We start from the raw sequence: 14,008 nt of genomic DNA on the forward strand, positions 1-14,008 counted from the left end.
GTCGTGGAAAGTCGGAAAAGTCGGCTGCGAGGGTGAGTGCCAAGTTTGGGGAGCGTTTCGTAGTATGCGCAGTGCAATGGAGACGCGGAAACTTGTTGTGGCCCAGTGTTTTGCAGTTGGACGACAAGATTGGTACACAGTAGTAAAGAGCGAGGCACTGAGTTGGCATGAATAATGGAGTGCACAATGGGGCTCGAGATGTGTTTGTTACCTCAGGTGCTGTATGATTGTCGACAAGGAGTGAAAACGGAGCAATTTGTGACGGCTCTTTCAATTTAAGACGTTAAAAACAGACGGAATTTGCATTTGTAATACCAGAGCATCGAAACTACTTGGAACTTTTGTGTATATGAACGGGTCCGCGCCTTTGTACTCTGCTCCCTTCACCGCTACAAACCAACCAACCATCGTGTCCGTGCGCATCTGAGTCGCAAAGAATGGGGAATAGCGCAGTTTGCTCGTGCATGGGGCGTAGCTCAGTTGGTAGAGCGTTCGCTTGGCATGTGAAAGGTCCAGGGTTCAAGCCGCGGCGCCTCCATTTTTTGTGGTCAGTGCATGGTAAGTGTTGGTCGCGGCGAACCTAAAGGCACGCAAGATGTTGCAAAGCCAGCGTCACAGACTGATATGATGTATACTGACGTAAGGAGAGCAAGATGTAAGTGTGGGGACCGGCTGTTATCGAGGTGTCATCGAGTGCAGATCTGTCTTAGGTATCGCGGCTTAACCTCATTGAAGTCTAGAGGATGGACAACACGTTGGACTTACTCAGAGCGGTGTCCGAATTCTATTTTCGACGTTATACGTGCCACTTTCATTGTGGCCAACTACGATTCGATACAGAATGCACGAAACCTGAAAGACACACCTAACGGATACATAGAGAGTAGTGTTTGTCTGCTGAATAATGGGAGTGCAAGGGTCTGTGTCGTCTATATGGCTGTATGTAGCACCCTTAGTCTTCGGGGGGGGCGGGCGTAGCTCAGATGGTAGAGCGCTCGCTTAGTATGCGAGAGGTACTGGGATCAATACCCAGTGCCTGCAGAATTTTTAACACACCTACATGCGCACCTTGATATGCAAGTGGAATAATTCACAGCCAGCAGATGTGTCTAGGAAGATACAAGCTTGCGCCGAGTTCACGTAAATCCCACTGCACATTCCTATTCTTTGCGTGCAGTCAGCTGCTACTGGTGTTGCTAGTTGTGACTGCTGATAACAGATGCCGTAGCAATCAATTCATGGAGTGAGTTGTATGTTTTGCGATAGTCTGTCTCTGACAAGCAAGCACAGGTGACATAGGTGCGAACACAGGAAGCTTGCAGACCCTCGCTGCCTGCAGACACGGAGCAGCCACACTAGGAGGGCGGCCTAAGCCGTTGGCGAAATGTGCTCATTCGCTTTGGCGCGACGTCGAAATATAAATAATGCTGTCACTAGCGTGAGCGTCGTGGAAAGTCGGAAAAGTCGGCTGCGAGGGTGAGTGCCAAGTTTGGGGAGCGTTTCGTAGTATGCGCAGTGCAATGGAGACGCGGAAACTTGTTGTGGCCCAGTGTTTTGCAGTTGGACGGCAAGATTGGTACACAGTAGTAAAGAGCGAGGCACTGAGTTGGCATGAATAATGGAGTGCACAATGGGGCTCGAGATGTGTTTGTTACCTCAGGTGCTGTATGATTGTCGACAAGGAGTGAAAACGGAGCAATTTGTGACGGCTCTTTCAATTTAAGACGTTAAAAACAGACGGAATTTGCATTGGTAATACCAGAGCATCGAAACTACTTGGAACTTTTGTGTATATGAACGGGTCCGCGCCTTTGTACTCTGCTCCCTTCACCGCTACAAACCAACCAACCATCGTGTCCGTGCGCATCTGAGTCGCAAAGAATGGGGAATAGCGCAGTTTGCTCGTGCATGGGGCGTAGCTCAGTTGGTAGAGCGTTCGTTTGGCATGTGAATGGTCCAGGGTTCGAGCCGCGGCGACTCCATTTTTTGTGGTCAGTGCATGGTAAGTGTTGGTCGCGGCGAACCTAAAGGCACGCAAGATGTTGCAAAGCCAGCGTCACAGACTGATATGATGTATACTGACGTAAGGAGAGCAAGATGTAAGTGTGGGGACCGGCTGTTATCGAGGTGTCATCGAGTGCAGATCTGTCTTAGGTATCGCGGCTTAACCTCATTGAATCCTAGAGTGTGGACAACACGTTGGTCTTACTCAGAGCGGTGTCCGAATTCTATTTTCGACGTTATACGTGCCACTTTCATTGTGGCCAACTACGATTCGATACAGAATACACGAAACCTGAAAGACACCCTAACGGATGCATAGAGAGTAGTGTTTGTCTGCTGAATAATGGGAGTGCAAGGGTCTGTGTCATCTATATGGCTGTATGTAGCACCATAAGTCTTCGGGGGGGGCGGGCGTAGCTCAGATGGTACACCGCTCGCTTAGTATGCGAGAGGTACTGTGATCAATACCCAGTGCCTGCAGAATTTTTAACACACCTACATGCGCACTTTGATATGCAAGTGGAATAATTCACAGCCAGCAGATGTTTCTAGGAAGATACAAGCTTGCGCCGAGTTCACGTAAATCCCACTGCACATTTCTATTCTTTGCGTGCAGTCAGCTGCTACTGGTGTTGCTAGTTGTGACTGCTGATAACAGATGCCGTAGCAATCAATTCATGGAGTGAGTTGTATGTTTTTCGATAGTCTGTCTCTGACAAGCAAGCACAGGTGACATAGGTGCGAACACAGGAAGCTTGCAGACCCTCGCTGCCTGCAGACACGGAGCAGCCACACTAGGAGGGCGGCCTAAGCCGTTGGCGAAATGTGTTCATTCGCTTTGGCGCGACGTCGAAATATAAATAATGCTGTCACTAGCGTGAGCGTCGTGGAAAGTCGGAAAAGTCGGCTGCGAGGGTGAGTGCCAAGTTTGGGGAGCGTTTCGTAGTATGCGCAGTGCAATGGAGACGCGGAAACTTGTAGTGGCCCAGTGTTTTGCAGTTGGACGACAAGATTGGTACACAGTAGTAAAGAGCGAGGCACTGAGTTGGCATGAATAATGGAGTGCACAATGGGGCTCGAGATGTGTTTGTTACCTCAGGTGCTGTATGATTGTCGACAAGGAGTGAAAACGGAGCAATTTGTGACGGCTCTTTCAATTTAAGACGTTAAAAACAGACGGAATTTGCATTTGTAATACCAGAGCATCGAAACTACTTGGAACTTTTGTGTATATGAACGGGTCCGCGCCTTTGTACTCTGCTCCCTTCACCGCTACAAACCAACCAACCATCGTGTCGGTGCGCATCTGAGTCGCAAAGAATGGGGAATAGCGCAGTTTGCTCGTGCATGGGGCGTAGCTCAGTTGGTAGAGCGTTCGCTTGGCATGTGAAAGGTCCAGGGTTCAAGCCGCGGCGCCTCCATTTTTTGTGGTCAGTGCATGGTAAGTGTTGGTCGCGGCGAACCTAAAGGCACGCAAGATGTTGCAAAGCCAGCGTCACAGACTGATATGATGTATACTGACGTAAGGAGAGCAAGATGTAAGTGTGGGGACCGGCTGTTATCGAGGTGTCATCGAGTGCAGATCTGTCTTAGGTATCGCGGCTTAACCTCATTGAAGTCTAGAGGATGGACAACACGTTGGACTTACTCAGAGCGGTGTCCGAATTCTATTTTCGACGTTATACGTGCCACTTTCATTGTGGCCAACTACGATTCGATACAGAATGCACGAAACCTGAAAGACACACCTAACGGATACATAGAGAGTAGTGTTTGTCTGCTGAATAATGGGAGTGCAAGGGTCTGTGTCGTCTATATGGCTGTATGTAGCACCCTTAGTCTTCGGGGGGGCGGGCGTAGCTCAGATGGTAGAGCGCTCGCTTAGTATGCGAGAGGTACTGGGATCAATACCCAGTGCCTCCAGAATTTTTAACACACCTACATGCGCACCTTGATATGCAAGTGGAATAATTCACAGCCAGCAGATGTGTCTAGGAAGATACAAGCTTGCGCCGAGTTCACGTAAATCCCACTGAACATTCCTATTCTTTGCGTGCAGTCAGCTGCTACTGGTGTTGCTAGTTGTGACTGCTGATAACAGATGCCGTAGCAATTAATTCATGGAGTGAGTTGTATGTTTTGCGATAGTCTGTCTCTGACAAGCAAGCACAGGTGACATAGGTGCGAACACGGGAAGCTTGCAGACCCTCGCTGCCTGCAGACACGGAGCAGCCACACTAGGAGGGCGGCCTAAGCCGTTGGCGAAATGTGCTCATTCGCTTTGGCGCGACGTCGAAATATAAATAATGCTGTCACTAGCGTGAGCGTCGTGGAAAGTCGGAAAAGTCGGCTGCGAGGGTGAGTGCCAAGTTTGGGGAGCGTTTCGTAGTATGCGCAGTGCAATGGAGACGCGGAAACTTGTTGTGGCCCAGTGTTTTGCAGTTGGACGGCAAGATTGGTACACAGTAGTAAAGAGCGAGGCACTGAGTTGGCATGAATAATGGAGTGCACAATGGGGCTCGAGATGTGTTTGTTACCTCAGGTGCTGTATGATTGTCGACAAGGAGTGAAAACGGAGCAATTTGTGACGGCTCTTTCAATTTAAGACGTTAAAAACAGACGGAATTTGCATTTGTAATACCAGAGCATCGAAACTACTTGGAACTTTTGTGTATATGAACGGGTCCGCGCCTTTGTACTCTGCTCCCTTCACCGCTACAAACCAACCAACCATCGTGTCGGTGCGCATCTGAGTCGCAAAGAATGGGGAATAGCGCAGTTTGCTCGTGCATGGGGCGTAGCTCAGTTGGTAGAGCGTTCGTTTAGCATGTGAATGGTCCAGGGTTCGAGCCGCGGCGACTCCATTTTTTGTGGTCAGTGCATGGTAAGTGTTGGTCGCGGCGAACCTAAAGGCACGCAAGATGTTGCAAAGCCAGCGTCACAGACTGATATGATGTATACTGACGTAAGGAGAGCAAGATGTAAGTGTGGGGACCGGCTGTTATCGAGGTGTCATCGAGTGCAGATCTGTCTTAGGTATCGCGGCTTAACCTCATTGAATCCTAGAGTGTGGACAACACGTTGGTCTTACTCAGAGCGGTGTCCGAATTCTATTTTCGACGTTATACGTGCCACTTTCATTGTGGCCAACTACGATTCGATACAGAATACACGAAACCTGAAAGACACCCTAACGGATGCATAGAGAGTAGTGTTTGTCTGCTGAATAATGGGAGTGCAAGGGTCTGTGTCGTCTATATGGCTGTATGTAGCACCCTTAGTCTTCGGGGGGGGGGGGGGGGGGGGGCGGGCGTAGCTCAGATGGTAGAGCGCTCGCTTAGTATGCGAGAGGTACTGGGATCAATACCCAGTGCCTCCAGAATTTTTAACACACCTACATGCGCACCTTGATATGCAAGTGGAATAATTCACAGCCAGCAGATGTGTCTAGGAAGATACAAGCTTGCGCCGAGTTCACGTAAATCCCACTGAACATTCCTATTCTTTGCGTGCAGTCAGCTGCTACTGGTGTTGCTAGTTGTGACTGCTGATAACAGATGCCGTAGCAATTAATTCATGGAGTGAGTTGTATGTTTTGCGATAGTCTGTCTCTGACAAGCAAGCACAGGTGACATAGGTGCGAACACGGGAAGCTTGCAGACCCTCGCTGCCTGCAGACACGGAGCAGCCACACTAGGAGGGCGGCCTAAGCCGTTGGCGAAATGTGCTCATTCGCTTTGGCGCGACGTCGAAATATAAATAATGCTGTCACTAGCGTGAGCGTCGTGGAAAGTCGGAAAAGTCGGCTGCGAGGGTGAGTGCCAAGTTTGGGGAGCGTTTCGTAGTATGCGCAGTGCAATGGAGACGCGGAAACTTGTTGTGGCCCAGTGTTTTGCAGTTGGACGACAAGATTGGTACACAGTAGTAAAGAGCGAGGCACTGAGTTGGCATGAATAATGGAGTGCACAATGGGGCTCGAGATGTGTTTGTTACCTCAGGTGCTGTATGATTGTCGACAAGGAGTGAAAACGGAGCAATTTGTGACGGCTCTTTCAATTTAAGACGTTAAAAACAGACGGAATTTGCATTTGTAATACCAGAGCATCGAAACTACTTGGAACTTTTGTGTATATGAACGGGTCCGCGCCTTTGTACTCTGCTCCCTTCACCGCTACAAACCAACCAACCATCGTGTCGGTGCGCATCTGAGTCGCAAAGAATGGGGAATAGCGCAGTTTGCTCGTGCATGGGGCGTAGCTCAGTTGGTAGAGCGTTCGTTTGGCATGTGAATGGTCCAGGGTTCGAGCCGCGGCGACTCCATTTTTTGTGGTCAGTGCATGGTAAGTGTTGGTCGCGGCGAACCTAAAGGCACGCAAGATGTTGCAAAGCCAGCGTCACAGACTGATATGATGTATACTGACGTAAGGAGAGCAAGATGTAAGTGTGGGGACCGGCTGTTATCGAGGTGTCATCGAGTGCAGATCTGTCTTAGGTATCGCGGCTTAACCTCATTGAATCCTAGAGTGTGGACAACACGTTGGTCTTACTCAGAGCGGTGTCCGAATTCTATTTTCGACGTTATACGTGCCACTTTCATTGTGGCCAACTACGATTCGATACAGAATACACGAAACCTGAAAGACACCCTAACGGATGCATAGAGAGTAGTGTTTGTCTGCTGAATAATGGGAGTGCAAGGGTCTGTGTCATCTATATGGCTGTATGTAGCACCATAAGTCTTCGGGGGGGGGGCGGGCGTAGCTCAGATGGTACACCGCTCGCTTAGTATGCGAGAGGTACTGGGATCAATACCCAGTGCCTGCAGAATTTTTAACACACCTACATGCGCACTTTGATATGCAAGTGGAATAATTCACAGCCAGCAGATGTGTCTAGGAAGATACAAGCTTGCGCCGAGTTCACGTAAATCCCACTGCACATTCCTATTCTTTGCGTGCAGTCAGCTGCTACTGGTGTTGCTAGTTGTGACTGCTGATAACAGATGCCGTAGCAATCAATTCATGGAGTGAGTTGTATGTTTTTCGATAGTCTGTCTCTGACAAGCAAGCACAGGTGACATAGGTGCGAACACAGGAAGCTTGCAGACCCTCGCTGCCTGCAGACACGGAGCAGCCACACTAGGAGGGCGGCCTAAGCCGTTGGCGAAATGTGTTCATTCGCTTTGGCGCGACGTCGAAATATAAATAATGCTGTCACTAGCGTGAGCGTCGTGGAAAGTCGGAAAAGTCGGCTGCGAGGGTGAGTGCCAAGTTTGGGGAGCGTTTCGTAGTATGCGCAGTGCAATGGAGACGCGGAAACTTGTAGTGGCCCAGTGTTTTGCAGTTGGACGACAAGATTGGTACACAGTAGTAAAGAGCGAGGCACTGAGTTGGCATGAATAATGGAGTGCACAATGGGGCTCGAGATGTGTTTGTTACCTCAGGTGCTGTATGATTGTCGACAAGGAGTGAAAACGGAGCAATTTGTGACGGCTCTTTCAATTTAAGACGTTAAAAACAGACGGAATTTGCATTTGTAATACCAGAGCATCGAAACTACTTGGAACTTTTGTGTATATGAACGGGTCCGCGCCTTTGTACTCTGCTCCCTTCACCGCTACAAACCAACCAACCATCGTGTCGGTGCGCATCTGAGTCGCAAAGAATGGGGAATAGCGCAGTTTGCTCGTGCATGGGGCGTAGCTCAGTTGGTAGAGCGTTCGCTTGGCATGTGAAAGGTCCAGGGTTCAAGCCGCGGCGCCTCCATTTTTTGTGGTCAGTGCATGGTAAGTGTTGGTCGCGGCGAACCTAAAGGCACGCAAGATGTTGCAAAGCCAGCGTCACAGACTGATATGATGTATACTGACGTAAGGAGAGCAAGATGTAAGTGTGGGGACCGGCTGTTATCGAGGTGTCATCGAGTGCAGATCTGTCTTAGGTATCGCGGCTTAACCTCATTGAAGTCTAGAGGATGGACAACACGTTGGACTTACTCAGAGCGGTGTCCGAATTCTATTTTCGACGTTATACGTGCCACTTTCATTGTGGCCAACTACGATTCGATACAGAATGCACGAAACCTGAAAGACACACCTAACGGATACATAGAGAGTAGTGTTTGTCTGCTGAATAATGGGAGTGCAAGGGTCTGTGTCGTCTATATGGCTGTATGTAGCACCCTTAGTCTTCGGGGGGGGCGGGCGTAGCTCAGATGGTAGAGCGCTCGCTTAGTATGCGAGAGGTACTGGGATCAATACCCAGTGCCTGCAGAATTTTTAACACACCTACATGCGCACTTTGATATGCAAGTGGAATAATTCACAGCCAGCAGATGTGTCTAGGAAGATACAAGCTTGCGCCGAGTTCACGTAAATCCCTCTGCACATTCCTATTCTTTGCGTGCAGTCAGCTGCTACTGGTGTTGCTAGTTGTGACTGCTGATAACAGATGCCGTAGCAATCAATTCATGGAGTGAGTTGTATGTTTTTCGATAGTCTGTCTCTGACAAGCAAGCACAGGTGACATAGGTGCGAACACAGGAAGCTTGCAGACCCTCGCTGCCTGCAGACACGGAGCAGCCACACTAGGAGGGCGGCCTAAGCCGTTGGCGAAATGTGTTCATTCGCTTTGGCGCGACGTCGAAATATAAATAATGCTGTCACTAGCGTGAGCGTCGTGGAAAGTCGGAAAAGTCGGCTGCGAGGGTGAGTGCCAAGTTTGGGGAGCGTTTCGTAGTATGCGCAGTGCAATGGAGACGCGGAAACTTGTAGTGGCCCAGTGTTTTGCAGTTGGACGACAAGATTGGTACACAGTAGTAAAGAGCGAGGCACTGAGTTGGCATGAATAATGGAGTGCACAATGGGGCTCGAGATGTGTTTGTTACCTCAGGTGCTGTATGATTGTCGACAAGGAGTGAAAACGGAGCAATTTGTGACGGCTCTTTCAATTTAAGACGTTAAAAACAGACGGAATTTGCATTTGTAATACCAGAGCATCGAAACTACTTGGAACTTTTGTGTATATGAACGGGTCCGCGCCTTTGTACTCTGCTCCCTTCACCGCTACAAACCAACCAACCATCGTGTCGGTGCGCATCTGAGTCGCAAAGAATGGGGAATAGCGCAGTTTGCTCGTGCATGGGGCGTAGCTCAGTTGGTAGAGCGTTCGCTTGGCATGTGAAAGGTCCAGGGTTCAACCCGCGGCGCCTCCATTTTTTGTGGTCAGTGCATGGTAAGTGTTGGTCGCGGCGAACCTAAAGGCACGCAAGATGTTGCAAAGCCAGCGTCACAGACTGATATGATGTATACTGACGTAAGGAGAGCAAGATGTAAGTGTGGGGACCGGCTGTTATCGAGGTGTCATCGAGTGCAGATCTGTCTTAGGTATCGCGGCTTAACCTCATTGAAGTCTAGAGGATGGACAACACGTTGGACTTACTCAGAGCGGTGTCCGAATTCTATTTTCGACGTTATACGTGCCACTTTCATTGTGGCCAACTACGATTCGATACAGAATGCACGAAACCTGAAAGACACCCTAACGGATACATAGAGAGTAGTGTTTGTCTGCTGAATAATGGGAGTGCAAGGGTCTGTGTCGTCTATATGGCTGTATGTAGCACCCTTAGTCTTCGGGGGGGCGGGCGTAGCTCAGATGGTACACCGCTCGCTTAGTATGCGAGAGGTACTGGGATCAATACCCAGTGCCTCCAGAATTTTTAACACACCTACATGCGCACCTTGATATGCAAGTGGAATAATTCACAGCCAGCAGATGTGTCTAGGAAGATACAAGCTTGCGCCGAGTTCACGTAAATCCCACTGAACATTCCTATTCTTTGCGTGCAGTCAGCTGCTACTGGTGTTGCTAGTTGTGACTGCTGATAACAGATGCCGTAGCAATCAATTCATGGAGTGAGTTGTATGTTTTGCGATAGTCTGTCTCTGACAAGCAAGCACAGGTGACATAGGTGCGAACACGGGAAGCTTGCAGACCCTTGCTGCCTGCAGACACCGAGCAGCCACACTAGGAGGGCGGCCTAAGCCGTAGGCGAAATGTGCTCATTCGCTTTGGCGCGACGTCGTACTATAAATAATGCTGTCACTAGCGTGAGCGTTGCGTGAGCGTCGTGGAAAGTCGGAAAAGTCGGCTGCGAGGGTGAGTGCCAAGTTTGGGGAGCGTTTCGTAGTATGCGCAGTGCAATGGAGACGCGGAAACTTGTTGTGGCCCAGTGTTTTGCAGTTGGACGACAAGATTGGTACACAGTAGTAAAGAGCGAGGCACTGAGTTGGCATGAATAATGGAGTGCACAATGGGGCTCGAGATGTGTTTGTTACCTCAGGTGCTGTATGATTGTCGACAAGGAGTGAAAACGGAGCAATTTGTGACGGCTCTTTCAATTTAAGACGTTAAAAACAGACGGAATTTGCATTTGTAATACCAGAGCATCGAAACTACTTGGAACTTTTGTGTATATGAACGGGTCCGCGCCTTTGTACTCTGCTCCCTTCACCGCTACAAACCAACCAACCATCGTGTCGGAGCGCATCTGAGTCGCAAAGAATGGGGAATAGCGCAGTTTGCTCGTGCATGGGGCGTAGCTCAGTTGGTAGAGCGTTCGCTTGGCATGTGAAAGGTCCAGGGTTCAAGCCGCGGCGCCTCCATTTTTTGTGGTCAGTGCATGGTAAGTGTTGGTCGCGGCGAACCTAAAGGCACGCAAGATGTTGCAAAGCCAGCGTCACAGACTGATATGATGTATACTGACGTAAGGAGAGCAAGATGTAAGTGTGGGGACCGGCTGTTATCGAGGTGTCATCGAGTGCAGATCTGTCTTAGGTATCGCGGCTTAACCTCATTGAAGTCTAGAGGATGGACAACACGTTGGACTTACTCAGAGCGGTGTCCGAATTCTATTTTCGACGTTATACGTGCCACTTTCATTGTGGCCAACTACGATTCGATACAGAATGCACGAAACCTGAAAGACACCCTAACGGATACATAGAGAGTAGTGATTGTCTGCTGAATAATGGGAGTGCAAGGGTCTGTGTCGTCTATATGGCTGTATGTAGCACCGTTAGTCTTCGGGGGGGCGGGCGTAGCTCAGATGGTAGAGCGCTCGCTTAGTATGCGAGAGGTACTGGGATCAATACCCAGTGCCTCCAGAATTTTTAACACACCTACATGCGCACCTTGATATGCAAGTGGAATAATTCACAGCCAGCAGATGTGTCTAGGAAGATACAAGCTTGCGCCGAGTTCACGTAAATCCCACTGAACATTCCTATTCTTTGCGTGCAGTCAGCTGCTACTGGTGTTGCTAGTTGTGACTGCTGATAACAGATGCCGTAGCAATCAATTCATGGAGTGAGTTGTATGTTTTGCGATAGTCTGTCTCTGACAAGCAAGCACAGGTGACATAGGTGCGAACACGGGAAGCTTGCAGACCCTCGCTGCCTGCAGACACCGAGCAGCCACACTAGGAGGGCGGCCTAAGCCGTAGGCGAAATGTGCTCATTCGCTTTGGCGCGACGTCGTACTATAAATAATGCTGTCACTAGCGTGAGCGTCGTGGAAAGTCGGAAAAGTCGGCTGCGAGTGTGAGTGCCAAGTTTGGGGAGCGTTTCGTAGTATGCGCAGTGCAATGGAGACGCGGAAACTTGTTGTGGCCCAGTGTTTTGCAGTTGGACGACAAGATTGGTACACAGTAGTAAAGAGCGAGGCACTGAGTTGGCATGAATAATGGAGTGCACAATGGGGCTCGAGATGTGTTTGTTACCTCAGGTGCTGTATGATTGTCGACAAGGAGTGAAAACGGAGCAATTTGTGACGGCTCTTTCAATTTAAGACGTTAAAAACAGACGGAATTTGCATTTGTAATACCAGAGCATCGAAACTACTTGGAACTTTTGTGTATATGAACGGGTCCGCGCCTTTGTACTCTGCTCCCTTCACCGCTACAAACCAACCAACCATCGTGTCGGTGCGCATCTGAGTCGCAATGATTGGGGAATAGCGCAGTTTTCTCGTGCATGGGGCGTAGCTCAGTTGGTAGAGCGTTCGCTTGGCATGTGAAAGGTCCAGGGTTCAAGCCGCGGCGCCTCCATTTTTTGTGGTCAGTGCATGGTAAGTGTTGGTCGCGGCGAACCTAAAGGCACGCAAGATGTTGCAAAGCCAGCGTCACAGACTGATATGATGTATACTGACGTAAGGAGAGCAAGATGTAAGTGTGGGGACCGGCTGTTATCGAGGTGTCATCGAGTGCAGATCTGTCTTAGGTATCGCGGCTTAACCTCATTGAAGTCTAGAGGATGGACAACACGTTGGACTTACTCAGAGCGGTGTCCGAATTCTATTTTCGACGTTATACGTGCCACTTTCATTGTGGCCAACTACGATTCGATACAGAATGCACGAAACCTGAAAGACACCCTAACGGATACATAGAGAGTAGTGATTGTCTGCTGAATAATGGGAGTGCAAGGGTCTGTGTCGTCTATATGGCTGTATGTAGCACCGTTAGTCTTCGGGGGGGCGGGCGTAGCTCAGATGGTAGAGCGCTCGCTTAGTATGCGAGAGGTACTGGGATCAATACCCAGTGCCTCCAGAATTTTTAACACACCTACATGCGCACCTTGATATGCAAGTGGAATAATTCACAGCCAGCAGATGTGTCTAGGAAGATACAAGCTTGCGCCGATTTCACGTAAATCCCACTGCACATTCCTATTCTTTGCGTGCAGTCAGCTGCTACTGGTGTTGCTAGTTGTGACTGCTGATAACAGATGCCGTAGCAATCAATTCATGGAGTGAGTTGTATGTTTTGCGATAGTCTGTCTCTGACAAGCAAGCACAGGTGACATAGGTGCGAACACGGGAAGCTTGCAGACCCTCGCTGCCTGCAGACACCGAGCAGCCACACTAGGAGGGCGGCCTAAGCCGTAGGCGAAATGTGCTCATTCGCTTTGGCGCGACGTCGTACTATAAATAATGCTGTCACTAGCGTGAGCGTCGTGGAAAGTCGGAAAAGTCGGCTGCGAGGGTGAGTGCCAAGTTTGGGGAGCGTTTCGTAGTATGCGCAGTGCAATGGAGACGCGGAAACTTGTTGTGGCCCAGTGTTTTGCAGTTGGACGACAAGATTGGTACACAGTAGTAAAGAGCGAGGCACTGAGTTGGCATGAATAATGGAGTGCACAATGGGGCTCGAGATGTGTTTGTTACCTCAGGTGCTGTATGATTGTCGACAAGGAGTGAAAACGGAGCAATTTGTGACGGCTCTTTCAATTTAAGACGTTAAAAACAGACGGAATTTGCATTTGTAATACCAGAGCATCGAAACTACTTGGAACTTTTGTGTATATGAACGGGTCCGCGCCTTTGTACTCTGCTCCCTTCACCGCTACAAACCAACCAACCATCGTGTCGGTGCGCATCTGAGTCGCAAAGAATGGGGAATAGCGCAGTTTGCTCGTGCATGGGGCGTAGCTCAGTTGGTAGAGCGTTCGCTTGGCATGTGAATGGCCCAGGGTTCAAGCCGCAGCGCCTCCATTTTTTGTGGTCAGTGCATGGTAAGTGTTGGTCGCGGCGAACCTAAAGGCACGCAAGATGTTGCAAAGCCAGCGTCACAGACTGATATGATGTATACTGACGTAAGGAGAGCAAGATGTAAGTGTGGGGACCGGCTGTTATCGAGGTGTCATCGAGTGCAGATCTGTCTTAGGTATCGCGGCTTAACCTCATTGAAGTCTAGAGGATGGACAACACGTTGGACTTACTCAGAGCGGTGTCCGAATTCTATTTTCGACGTTATACGTGCCACTTTCATTGTGGCCAACTACGATTCGATACAGAATGCACGAAACCTGAAAGACACCCTAACGGATACATAGAGAGTAGTGTTTGTCTGCTGAATAATGGAAGTGCAAGGGTCTGTGTCGTCTATATGGCTGTATGTAGCACCGTTAGTCTTCGGGGGGGCGGGCGTAGCTCAGATGGTAGAGCGCTCG

The 14,008-nt window shown here is 49.5% G+C and overlaps 2 non-coding genes across 2 annotated transcripts; both read left to right on the forward strand.

Annotated features, from left to right (window-relative positions):
* The first annotated feature begins 968 nt into the window (after positions 1–968).
* Trnat-agu (transfer RNA threonine (anticodon AGU)) lies at positions 969–1,041 on the forward strand. Its single transcript has one exon. It is a non-coding gene; the product is annotated as a tRNA-Thr (tRNA).
* Positions 1,042–8,199: 7,158 nt separating this feature from the next.
* On the forward strand, positions 8,200–8,272 carry Trnat-agu (transfer RNA threonine (anticodon AGU)). Its single transcript has one exon. It is a non-coding gene; the product is annotated as a tRNA-Thr (tRNA).
* Positions 8,273–14,008: the final 5,736 nt, after the last annotated feature.

This window comes from Schistocerca gregaria, chromosome 10 (genome assembly GCF_023897955.1).
Source record: "Schistocerca gregaria isolate iqSchGreg1 chromosome 10, iqSchGreg1.2, whole genome shotgun sequence".
In the NCBI taxonomy this organism is placed as follows: Eukaryota; Metazoa; Arthropoda; class Insecta; order Orthoptera; family Acrididae; genus Schistocerca; species Schistocerca gregaria.